The sequence below is a fragment of the Silene latifolia genome, chromosome 8 (genome assembly GCF_048544455.1).
Source record: "Silene latifolia isolate original U9 population chromosome 8, ASM4854445v1, whole genome shotgun sequence".
NCBI lineage: Eukaryota > Viridiplantae > Streptophyta > Magnoliopsida > Caryophyllales > Caryophyllaceae > Silene > Silene latifolia.
The window spans coordinates 60,747,337-60,761,048 of NC_133533.1; the positions used below are offsets into that span (position 1 = coordinate 60,747,337).

At 37.2% G+C, this 13,712-nt stretch overlaps 2 non-coding genes across 2 annotated transcripts; one reads left to right on the top strand and one right to left on the bottom strand.

Moving 5' to 3' along the window:
* The first annotated feature begins 3,727 nt into the window (after positions 1–3,727).
* LOC141597995 (small nucleolar RNA R71) lies at positions 3,728–3,834 on the top strand. Its single transcript, XR_012523200.1, has one exon. It is a non-coding gene; the product is annotated as a small nucleolar RNA R71 (small nucleolar RNA).
* Positions 3,835–11,035: 7,201 nt separating this feature from the next.
* LOC141598006 (small nucleolar RNA R71) lies at positions 11,036–11,142 on the bottom strand. Its single transcript, XR_012523210.1, has one exon. It is a non-coding gene; the product is annotated as a small nucleolar RNA R71 (small nucleolar RNA).
* Positions 11,143–13,712: the final 2,570 nt, after the last annotated feature.

Below are 13,712 nucleotides of genomic sequence, written 5' to 3' on the forward strand. Positions count from 1 at the left end.
GAAACTCCATAATTATAAATAATAATAAAAATACAAAACTATTCCTATTATACATTTGTAAAATGAAAAACTAGTAAAAATAAAACTGATACGAGATCACATTAAATTACAACCGAATCAATATTCTCTTTCATTATGGGTAATATCGATTAAAACTAAGGTCATACTAAGATAAAATTACATAATTCAAAATTATATAAATAAAATACATTCAACAATTGAAATATTCAGCATTATAATATGTATCTATCACGCCAAATTATGTGCCAAATCGCCCTATTTAACTTATATCGTATATATAACTCAGTTTTATGGAAATGCGTGATAATAACTTCTTAAAATCACAAATTAACACTTAAATCACATCTAAGCTCAAGTTAATTATCCTAACACTCTTAGGACTCAAAAATTAGTCATCACTCAATTTTTATCAATAATTCAACTTGATTTAAGTTTTATGCTCATTTTTTGACCTTAAAATCATAACATTTATGAAATAAATCCAAATTAAATTACAATAATTACAATAATTTTAATTTTAAATTTTTGAACATTCTGAAATACTTCCATGATACTAATAATGTCAAAAATCATGGCTAAAATTTTTGAATTAATTTTGAGAAAATATAGTTGCAATTTATCGGCTTTATCTTATAAAACATCTAAAGTATCCAAAAATTAATCCAACCAATTTTACAACTTTAGATCTGATTAGTGGGATAATTATGCAACCTGAAATAATTTTCTCATGCCATGCAATTCGTTTTAGCTATTTATGCCAAAATAGTCACTATTTATGTCATTTTTACTCTAAAAATTCATAAATCATGCTAAATGAGATCATTTCATCTCAAAATTTACATACACTCTGTAAATCATTCATGTGACAACATATTAAAGTTTCATGACCCAATTCGTAATTTAACTATTTTTAACCATTTTACCTCTTTTAATCCATTTTTATCTCATAAAAATCATAAATTATGCAATATTAATCCAATTAATACGAGATTTTACACACAACTTGTAAAATATGCATGTGAGGTCATATAAGATTTTCAAGGTCAGAGAGTAAGTTTAACCATTTTTAGTCATTTTAACCTCCATTTATGCCATTTTTACACTAAAAATTCATAAATCATGAAATATTAATCACATTAATATGATATTTTACGTACAATACATAAAATATTCATGTGAGGTCATACTAAAATACCATGGCTATTAGTGAAGGTTAACTTATTTTAGTGAATAAAAGTTCATTTTACTCATAAAAATGTAATAAAATAACTAAAAATCATTAAAATGAGCTATAAATTTCCATAAATCATAAAAATGACCTAAACATATTTTAGGACCATAATATATAACATGCAAAAATTTTTGCGGCTTTATCTTCATAAAACTCAAATTTTTAGTTTTATATGTTAACATTTTAACTCGGAAAAACAATAACCGATTATGCATGCAACATCTTTATGCTCTGATACCACTTGTTAGGTTCATATACCTATTATTAGACTCCTCTAATAGTGAACTAATTAACTTCTTAATTATTTGTTCTTTAGATCTAGTGCATGCATAACAAAATAAGAGATTTATAAGAAAAATAACGTCCCTTACATTATTATTTTCGGATTTATGGGCACAAGTAAGGTCTCCCACCTTCACTTGTTCTTGAGCTATAATGAATATTAGGATGATCCTCCAAAATCTCAATGTAGAGATTCTCCTCTTGATTGCACCAAAGATTTAACCCTTATCACGACTAAATAATATTTGCTAGATATTTGTTTAGTAGTTTACCTTAAAATTGATTACTAATACTCATATATTACAATAATAATATTAGTAATTTCTTTGAACAATTTGAATCAAAACTTCTCATGTTTTGATGAAGGAGAAATGAATATGTGAAAGAGAGTATGCATGTGAATGAATGAACATGCATAAAAGAGAAAAATGAATAAAACAAAAATTGTCCTTGTATGTATGTGGGGGTGTACCGGTTTTTGGAGGGGTGGAGGACCAATATATGGTCCTTCACTTTTCCTTTTTGTTCTTATCAAAATCTTAGGCATGTAAGGCTAGTGTAATGTTGGCTTATTATTTAAATTTTATCACATAAAATAATATAAGTACAACCCAGTACTAACTCCTCCAATTCGGTCCACTTACATAAAATGGACTACCATTTTATTTTGTCAATTTGTCATTTGTCACACAATATGTCACATGTAGTATGTAGTATGTTACATGTTATTAATTAATTTAATGCATATTTATCACATAAATATCATTTTATAAATTAATTAAATTACATACAACAAATTGACTAGTGATACTTTATCACATAAATAAAATGGGTCATATAATTATAATTCACAACATCTTGTAATTATAATCAACCATTCATTCTCATCTCTATTGTTTTACAAACAATAATCAATTTCAGTAATAAAGTATTCAATTACTAAAATAAATCTTATTTAATCCCATTACAATAAGATATAAATATTCTCTCTCACAATAGAATTGTTCAATTTTAAGGAATTGATTAACTTGTATCGTCATACAATTAATCAACTTTACTGATAAGAGCATCATCCTTTAGGTGTGACCTTAAGGGATCAACTGACCACCACCGTCCTACGACAGTAACGTCAAACTCTAGCAAGCCAATCGTTACCGATTAATGTTGATCAGTTGACTATATAAATGAATCATCCTTACGTATTCTTGATATGAGATTTAATTATGATATTCAATCATGTGATCGCACTATTGTTGAGGACACATATTCCAACAGGATCTTCCTCCTTAGAGTTCTCCACAACTCTTTGCTTGTCACTAGCATCTACAATATCTTCATCAATTGCCCTCTTCGGCCCCTCATATCTTGTACCACTCCTCAAATGGATGTCACTAACCGTCTCATGTCTTGGGGGATTACTTTGAGGTGGTAATTGCCCCTTTTGTCTTTGAGAGCTAGAAGATGCTAATTGAGTCATTTGGGTTTCTAGCATTTTGGTGTGAGCAAGTATGTTGTTGATGGTGATCTCTTTAGCTTGGCTATATTTTTGTATTTGGGTGAAGAATTCTTGTTGGTTCTTTTGCATTTGGAGGACCGCTTTTCTAACATCAAAGCTTTGGTCATTGGATTGGTTGTAGGAAGGTTGGTTTTGATATCCTTGGCTTTGGTTGAAAAAGGGTCTTTGAGCTTGATTTCTCATTGGAGGTGGGGTGTATGTTGGTTAGGGGTTTTGGACATTTTGTCTCTTGTATTCTCATTATAGTAGTTGGAAAGCATTCACTTGTTCATTTGTTCCCCATACATTCACTTTGGTCATGTCCCAAAGTTCCACAACTTTCACATACTCCACTTGGAATTGAGGATGATGCCACCATAGCATTGACATGCTGTTTGGGTGATTTGGAAGCTTCATCAAGCTTAGCCATGGCCTTCTCAAACTTCGAATTGATGGTGTCGATATGAGCACTTAGTTGAGCACCCAATTGTGTGATAGAATCTACCTCATGCTTTCCTCCTCTAGTGGCCTTTTGAGGCCTGCTATATTGGGAATTATGAACCGCCATCTCTTCGATTTTGGCCCATGTTTGCTTGTCATCAACTTCGGTAAACATCCCATTGGATCCCATATTGAGAATATTGCGGGAATCTTCATATAAACCGTTCCAAAATTGTTGCACAAGGAACCAATCACTAAGCCCATGGTGTGGACAAGAACGACAAGTGTTCTTAAATCTCTCCCATGCTTCATATATTGATTCTTCATCTCTTTGCTTGAACCCGGTGATTTGGGCTCTCAACATATTAGTCTTCTCCGGAGGATAGAATTTCTTGTAGAAGGCAAGTGCTAATTTCTTCCATGAATCAATACCAAGGGTAGCCTTGTCTAGGCTCTTCAACCATTGCTTTGCGGTACCGATCAAAGAAAAAGGAAACAATACCCATCGGATTTGGTCTTGAGTAACTCCGGTTTGAGAAATTGCATCACAATAGTTACAAAAAGTCTCCATATGTGAATGAAGGTCTTCACTAGGCATCCCTCCAAATTGACTTCTCTCAACTAATTGTATGAATGCGGATTTGGCAATGAAATTACCGGTTAAATGTGGTGGTGTAGGAGTAACATTTGGTAGGTTCTCCTCGGTTGGTATGAAATGGGATGAAAATTTAGGCATTGTGGGTTGATTTTGTGGTTGGTTTGGAATTGGTTATCCTCTCCTTCTCTTGCAAAAGGGTTGATGAACTCAATGTTATTTGGTTGAATGTCCACAATCTCTCCAATACCTACAACTCTTGAATTACCTCTAGCAACTCTTCTATTGTTGGTTAAGGTCCTTTCAATCTCGAAATCAATAGGTAACAAATTACCTTGTGATCTCCTAGTCGTGCAAAATATCAAATAACTCGAAAACAATTAGAACAACCTTGAGGAGATTGACTTCCCCAAGGTAAAGAAAGACATAACTAAAAACAATTGACGAAAATCAAATCAATTGAACACCGTCCCCGGCAACGGCGCCATTTTTGGTTCGGTTCAATCTCGTCGTCAAAAGCTACCAACCAAAACAATATTTATAACTTCACAAACTACTCTTAGTAAAGAGGTAAGTAAAGGTCGGATCCCAAGGGACGGGTATTGATGTAGGATTTTCAATTGCAAGTAGCTATGTCTAAGGGTGTCACAAATTGGGTTGAGATGAGGTGTATTCTAAACTAAGAAACAAGATGAATGTAAATGAATGAAAATGAGGTAAAGCAATAAAAAGGGGTTTTTAAACAAATGATTAAAGACACTAGGGTGTGTGGACATGGGCCATAGGTCAGTCTGTGGATTTGGGCCACAGGCCCGGTCCGCGGTCACGGGCACCCTCACGCCAAGCCAATCTGTGGACATGCAGCGGTCTTTTGAAAGCCACGCTCGGCGGTGCAAAAATGCTTTCGACCGGATCGCTTTAGATCGGTCGGTTTCATCTCGGTAAAGGTCTCGAAACGATATAGAGATGTTCGGAGTCGTCACCAAGCAGTTGTGGGATGCTTGGAACCCGTTCGAATCCAATTTATACCTAGGTCAATCAAGGCAAAAAGCAGTGTTTGACATAGGTACTAAAGATAAGGACTCGTCCCCCTTTTAGCATTCTATGCCTAAAATGACTGTGGTACGCCCTGGATAAGGCCATCCACTATTCAAAGGTTCTGAGTAAGGGGTGAGGGTACGTATTGGGAAGCCCTTTAATCGGACACCCAATCTCACCCGCGTTAGCGGCCTCTACTGGTCGATCGTGGTTGTTTAAGTGCAAGAGTTGATAAAATGGTGTAAATGCATGAATGCACATCCAAAAGTGTTAACCTAACATGTGAGTAGAGGTGCCAATTACTGACACGACACGAAAACATGACACGAACCCGACACGAAGTTAGCGGGTTAGGGTTGAGAGGTTCTGACCCATTTAAGTAATTGGGTTGACACGAACACGACACGAAACTTAAATGGGTCGGGTTAGGGTTAAACTATTTTGACACGAACCCGACACGAATAACCTATTTATTTAAAAGTGTCATAATATACCTGGTTTCAATCAATAATCCAACAAAACAACTTAAAAATAAACATTGTCATTTATCATTTTTTTGGATAATAAGGCTATAAAACTTAGATTATTTATTACTTTATTGGGTTAAACGGGTTAAAAATAACCTGCTACTAAATAAATGGGTTAAACAAGTCGGGTTGGGTTATGGGAAAATTAAATGGGTTGGGTTAGGGTTGAGACAAATGACCCGTTTACGTAATTGGGTCGGGTTAGGGTTGGGGTAGTGATGACCTGTTCAAAGTTGACATGAACACGAACACGACACGACCTGATCTGTTTGCCAGGTCTATATGTGAGCTTTCTAAGTCGGTTTGTTAATCCAAATATCAAGCATAAGATGTCAAGTTGGATTTATGGTTGATTTGCATGTGAGAACGGAAATAAAACATCCATTTACCAAATTTGGGTTATGATGCTTAACACGATCCATTTATTGAAAAAGGGTGTCAAATGACAAAGTGTAAAAACGTAAGCTTGTCAATCTAATCCGTCATGTATTCGGATTAACCGTAATTGGGATCGTCCTAGACAAGTGCTAAAACCGAGGCAGAACAGTGCCAGACAGCCCTGTTAAGGCGCGAGCCTATTGGCGAGGTAAGGGGCTTTGCCCAGGGTTTGAAATATGAAAGCAGAAGGCCTCTTGGGGCGCGAGCCATGGGGCGAACCAAGGGGCGTCTCCTGGTTGTTAAAAAGGTTGTTTAAAACCGTTTTTTGTGATTAATGATTTGCAAGTATGATTTGCATGACTCGGAATAATTACTATTATATTAGTAATATTCGTTGTCGGATTTTCATGTTTGAAAAGCATGGTTTACAAATAAAAATGTAAAATGTTTGATTTGAACTAATTATGTTAAGTTCGATTATTTGTAATTAGTCAAGTTTGTCATCGTACTCGGATTAAACCGACATGGTATAAAGAACCAAGGATGATTATAAATTATGACTAATATGTTTACAAATGTAAACAAGTGAGAAAAATGCTAAATAAAAGAAAAGGGTGTTAAAATATCCATTAAAATGTAATTAACCAATAATATCATCGAGTCACGGAATAAACCGTCATGGTATAAAGAACCAAGGATGATTTTTGTAATGGTCAAAATATGTTTATCATAAAAATGAATTAAAATGGTAAATAAAAGAAAAGGATTTCTTTTAAAATGTAATTAACCAATTAATATCACCGAGTCACGGATTAAACCGTCACGGTATAAGGAACCAAGGGTGATTATGATTTATGGTTAAAAAGTTTGTCATAAAAATGGTTTGAAACATTCGAAATGGTAAAAACCGTAAAAGGAAATAAGTAAAAATAAAAGAAAGTGTTGAAGGAAAGACGAACTCAAACACGTTTGAGTCTGACCTGGGCACCCCATTGAGGCGCGAGCCACTTTGCACAATAAGGGGCTTCTGTCTCAGGCCAAAACTCAGTTTTGGCCCGTTTAACCTAAATTTGAATCGTGTTATGCATCGTTCGTGCTTATAGACTCATCAAAACAGTAAAGACATGAATTAAAGTGAGATATTTACACCCTCAAACTTACGTATTTTAATGTTTGCGAAGTAGACGACTTTAGAGACGGTTTTCTCGTTGTGACTAATCGCGATCAAAGAAGTTTAAAAGAGTGCCTTAAAAAAGGATTTGGTTTTGAAAATGAGTTGAAAATATGTTAATTAAAACATGTTGATTAATGAGTTGAGTTGGTCGAATGCACGGCGACGGTACCAAACAATATGTGTAAGGATTGTGTTTACGATCGGTAGGTCGTAAACACGTGTCCATTTTGTGACTTAGGAAGTCGAGTATAGAAGTTTTAGGGAGATGTGAGAGGGCGGACTCTCGCGTGAGATTGTGTTGTGTGATGGTGGGTATTTATAGAGAAATTTGGGATGGTAGGTCAGTTGAGTTTGTTTGGAGGCTAAGCAGACACCCCATTGAGGCGCGAGCAAGCCTGCTATGCAATGGGGTGCCATGTCCTTTTCAATTTGGACGTGGCCAATTCTCCATCCATTATTGATTTGTGGTAATCAAATAGGATGTCGTGTAACAATATGGGCATCTAATAAGATGATTTTAGGTGTTACTTGAGGTAGGTTTTTTGTGTGCTTTACTCGGGTTTGACCCGTGTGAGTCGGGATTTGAATTTCGAGTCGGTTTTTGGCCCGGTGTCGGTTTTGACTCTAATTAGGGTCATTTTAATGGAAATGACATGATGAAAACATTTATGGCATTATTTTCGACATTCGAGATTTGGTTTGACTCGGTTTGACTCAGGTTGACTCGAGTTGCGGGTTTCTGATTCGGTTTTGGGTCCGAAGACAGTTTTAACTCTAAATAGTGTTATTTTAATGCAAATGAAGTTAGAAAACTTTTGAAATAATTTTTCATATCCGAGTAGTGTATTAAGCCGTCACATATATAGCCAATCCACGCACGCATATCAAAAACACGTTACAGTCCGATCATCATTAGGTGGTTTTTGGAAGGTGCAGATACTGGGTATCTACAGAGCCCTCACTTTGAATGAGGCTTGAACAGGGCGAAAGTCAAAGTATGATCTCCAGGTCAATCGAAGATTACAACCTGAAGACCATTGCGACGCCGAGGCGACTCAAAAGGGTGTGAGCCAAGGACCTGCCGTCAGGAAGGGCGACGTCGAGGCGACTCGGGGTTTCGAGTCAAGGACCTGCCGTCGGGAATATTTTAAAGTCTGTCGACTTCCAATACGGGTCGTTTAAAGTCCATTAGACTACGTATAAAGGCTAGTCAGCCATAAGAAGGAGTCATATCTGAGGCATCTTCGGGATACGTCCTTGAATCTTTTGCGCACAAGGGCTCGCCTTCCGGTGTTGAAGGCGATGCGTTTTGAGGCTCGCCAGCCATAGGAAGGAGTCATACCTGAGGCATCTTCGGGATATGTCCTTGAGTAGTATCTTGTTGATGTGACCATAATTAGCGCATATTTAGCCCCCGAATTAGCCTTGTTCCCATGCTTTTTAGTGCATATTTGGGTCATTTATTGTCTTTAGTTCTTTGTTTTGCATATTCTTTGAGATTTTGATCCCTTGGTAGGAAAGGAGTAAGAATCTTGCATTTTCATGTCAAAACGAGACTAAATTGATTGAATTCAATGACCAAGCATCAAGGAGAGACAAGATTAGAAGGCCTTTGTACATATTATAGTAGTTGGGCAATGACGAGAAAGGATCCTTGCATCCCCGAGGAAATCCCCAAGGATTTTATGAAGAAAAGGGAAGAAAAGAAGAAGAAACAATGCTGAGCTACAATCCGAGCGGATTGCCCTCAATCCGCCCGTCCTCCATAAGCACAATCCGTGCGTCTTCCTCCAAAGACGCCCGGGCAGCTCCACCAGAATCCGACCGTCTTCTCCCAATGACGCTCGTCTTCCCCTGCTACAATCCGCCCGTCCCGACACCAATACGCCCGGATTCCTCCCCAGCACAATTTCGTCTTCTTCAAGCTTGAAAGAAAGAAGCCCTTCCTTCGAAAAATACCGGCGTCTCCCTGCTCAATCTAAAAAGTGTAATTACTAGTTTAGCCCTTAGTTAACCCTAATGCATCCACCTAATTTCCACTATAAATACCCATTAGTCTAATTAGAAGAGCATGTTCTTCTTATCAATTATTAGAGTAGTTAATATCAATCAAATCTCTCTTTAGTATTGTAATCAACAATTAATTAAGCTTTAATACAAGTTTTATTTCCTTAATCTCTCTTTTGTTCAACCTTTATTTTGGGTAATTGAAGATTATTTGGGTTATTATTGGGAGATTGACAACCTCTCAATCAAGCATCAAGTACTTCTTTTATTCTTTGCTTTATTATTAGAATCATTAGTAGGTATAATTCTCTTAATCCCTTTTTAATTATTGTTAATTACTTTCATTTATTCATCATGTTTCCTTTTGTTGGTATGATTGACAACCTTGCTAGCATGATCAACATGATAATGAGTGAGTAGTGACCTAGCTAGGGTTAATGGGTAATTAGGGGAAACCAACATGGGGGATGATTCATGCTTAAATTAATATGCTTTTATGGTTTATTTTCTTGCTTGTTTTGATCTCAACTCATGCACATGTTATGTTTGATGAAATGCGAGCCTATGAATCCTTGCATTTTTTTCCCATCACCTATCTTTTCAATGAGACTTGTAAGACATAAACCAACTCAAGTCTCATTAAACCATGCATTTTGTTGAGTAGGGAAGATTAAGTCGACTTGTAGGTGTTGTACAATCTAATCGATTCAGCTCCGGGACCCAAACTTTCCTAGGATTGTAAGATATAACCCAACTCAATCCATTACAACAATAATTGCTTGCTTATAATTTGAGAACATGTTTGTATGATCAATTCCCATGATTCCCTATGACCCCATGATACCCTAGTGCTTTTTATCAATCGTTTACAACCCTTTCATTTCATCTTGCTTATTTACTTTCATTGCTATTTAGTTTAGTGACCTTCTACATCAACCCAAATTTGTGACACCCCTAAGACACCACTAGTTTCAATAGAAATCTCATCTCAATTCCCGTCCCTTGGGATCCGACCTTTACTTGCCTCTTTACTAATTGTAGAGTTGTTTGTGAAGCTATAAATTGTGTTTTGATTCGGACGTAACCCAACGACAACATCTATTCAATTGTGAACACGAAACGGACCGATCGAAAATGGCGCCGTTGCCGGGGTTGGTGTTAACTTGATTTAGATTTTCTTATATTGTTATTAGTTGTGTCTTTCTTTGCCTTGGGGAAGTAAAACTCCTCAAGATTTGTTCTAATTGTTTTCGAGTTGTTTGATATTTTGCATGTCTAGAAGGTCACAAGGTGATTTGTTACCTTTTGATCGTGAAATTGAAAGAACTTTGACAACCAATATAAGACTTGTTAGGAGGAATTTGAGAGGTATTAGTGGGTTGTAGATATTCAACCAACTATTGAGTTCATCAACCCTTTTGCAAGAGAACGTGAGGAGAACCCAACACAAAATACCATACAAAATCAACCCACAATGCCTAAGTTTTCATCACATTCCGTACCCACCGAGAAGAACCTACCCAATGGTACTCCCACACCACAACATTTGACCGGAAATTTTATTGCTAAATCCGCCTTTATCCAATTAGTCGAAAGGAGCCAATTTGGGGGGATGCCTAGTGAAGACCCTCATTCTCATATGGAAACCTTTTGTGACTATTGTGATGCGATTTCTCAAACCGGTGTAACTCAAGACCAAATTCGATGGGTCTTATTTCCTTTTTCTCTAATTGGCACCGCGAAACAATGGTTGAAGGGCCTTGATAAGGCCACTCTCGGGATTGATTCTTGGAAGAAGTTGGCTCTAGCTTTCTACAAAAAATTCTACCCACCAGAAAAGACTAACATGCTAAGAGCTCAAATTACGGGTTTTAAGCAAAGGGATGAAGAATCTTTGTATGAAGCTTGGGAGCGGTTCAAGGGAATTTGTTGCTCATGTCCTCACCATGGACTTAGCGAGTGGTTCTTGGTACAACAATTTTGGAACGGTCTATATGAAGATTCAAGGAACATTCTCAACATGGGATCAAATAGAATGTTCACCGAAGTTGATGACAATCAAACTTGGAACAAGATTGAGGAAATGGCGGTCCATAACTCACAATATAGTAGACCTCGCAAGGCTACTAGAGGAGGAAAGCATGAAGTGGACTCCGTTACTCAATTGGGTGCTCAACTTAGTGCAAATATTGACACAATCAATTTGAAGTTTGAAAAAGCTATGGCTAGACTTGAAGAAGCCTCAAAATCACCAAAGCATCATGTTAATGCCATGACGGCATCTTCATCAATCCCAAGTGGGATATGTGAGAATTGTGGAACTTTGGGACATGACCAAAGCGAATGTAGGGGAACAAATGAACAAGTGAATGCTTTCCAAGCATACAAGAGTGGTACCCCTTATTCCAACTATTACAATGAAAACACCAAATTCCATCCAAATCTCTCATACAAAAGGCAAAATGTTCAAAACCCTCAAATAACATACACCTCACCTCCCATGAGAAACCAAAATCAAAGACCCTTTTACAACCAAAACCAAGGTTACCAAAATCAAAATCCATACAATCACCAAAATGACCAAGGTTTTGATGTTCAAAAAGCGGTCCTCCAAATGCAAAAGAACCAACAAGAATTTTTCACTCAAATGCAAAAAGATAGTTAAGCAAAGGAAACCACCATCAACAACATTCTAGCTCACACCAAAATGTTGGAAACCCAATTGACTCAACTAGCATCTTCAAGCTCACAAAGACAAAAAGGGCAATTACCACCTCAAAGTAATCCCCCAAGACATGAAACGGTTAGTGCCATTCACTTGAGAAGTGGTACAAGGTATGAAGCACCGAAGAAGCAAGTTGAGGATGAAATTGTGGAAGCTAGTGATAAGGAAGAAATTGTGCAAAACTCCAAGGATGGAGAATCATCAAAAGAAGAAATTTCAAAGAAAAATGAAGACAAGGTCAAGGAGAAGGAGCCCATTGTGATTAGACTTCCTTTTCCGAGTCGTCAAGCCAAGCCCAAATTTGATGACCAACTTGGAAAGTTTATGGAAATTGTGAAGAATTTAGAAGTCTCAATACCTTTCACGGAATTAATCAATCACGTGCCGACCTATGCGAAATACATGAAAGACATCCTCACAAAGAAGAAGTCGATCCGGAAGCTTGAGACTATTGCCTTCACTAAGGTGAGTAGTGCAATACATCAAGGGAGTTCACCTCCAAAACTAAAGGATCCGGGAAGCTTCTCAATACCGTGTACCATTGGCGACACCACGATCAACAAAGCCTTATGTGATCTAGGGGCTAGTGTGAGTGTTATGCCGTACTCGGTGAGTAAAAGGTTGGGGGTGGGAGAGCTTAAGTGCACCAATATCACACTCCAAATGGCCGATAGATCGACGAAGACACCATTAGGGATATGGGAAGATGTTCCCATACGAATTGGAAACTTTTTCATCCCAGTGGACTTTGTCATTGTTGATATGGAGGAAGATTCCAACATTCCAATCATTCTAGGAAGACCCTTCTTACACACCGCGGCTACGGTGATTGATGTAAAACATGGTGAGCTCACTATAGAAGTGGGTGATGAGAGTATAACTTTTAATCTTGACAAGACTATGAGAGCTCCCCGTTTACATGAACCGTGTTTTATGATCGATCATTATAGTCGGAAGGATGATAGGAAGAAGTTGGAACTCCAATGGAAGAAGAAAATTGAAGATGCTCAATCCAAAGAGCAAGTGAATTGTGACAAAGAGAGCTTCCAAAGCTCACCAAAGTCAAGCAATGAAGAAGATGGCCTTATTGGCCAAGAAAAAGAAATGGGAAAGTTGTCTCCACCAAATCAAGAGATTTTCAATGATCAACTTAATAAAGTTTGTGGTCTTTGGGACGACGAATTTGAAGGGATTTTTAATCCCTACATTGGTAATGCCATCGATCAAGACCGACAACAAGGGCCAAGGTCTATTGAAGACCTCTATCATGATAATGAACAAGCATTTGATTACTTTTTCAAGGTGTTGAGCAACGTCAACAACACCTTGAACATGCCCCCTTGACATCTCATCAAGAATGAGGGTTTGGTGGAGTCCTCCCTAAACCACCATCTGTAAATATTTCTAACTCCCTAACTCGCATTTCAATTCTTGTATTGCATTTTTGTTATTTTGGATTTTTATACTTTGATCAAGATAATTATCATGTTTGAGAGAAGTGAGGGAGGGACTAATAATTTCAATTAATGTGTAGTGCTTTAGCTTAGTGTGGGGATGGCAATTGCCTAGGCTATCCATGCCTTAGTAGTGCCCCCACAATGAAGAACATGAGATATGAAAAAGAATGGAAAAATGACAAGGGATATGCAATGTACACGGATGGAACTGAATCCGGGTACAAAGGGGTCGAATCCGAGCGGATTCAGGAGAATCCGCCCGTCTTCAGGCAATCCGGGCGTATTGGGTAGAAGTCGCACGTCTTTCTGAGCTGAACTTTTGAAATATTTTTGACTGTAAG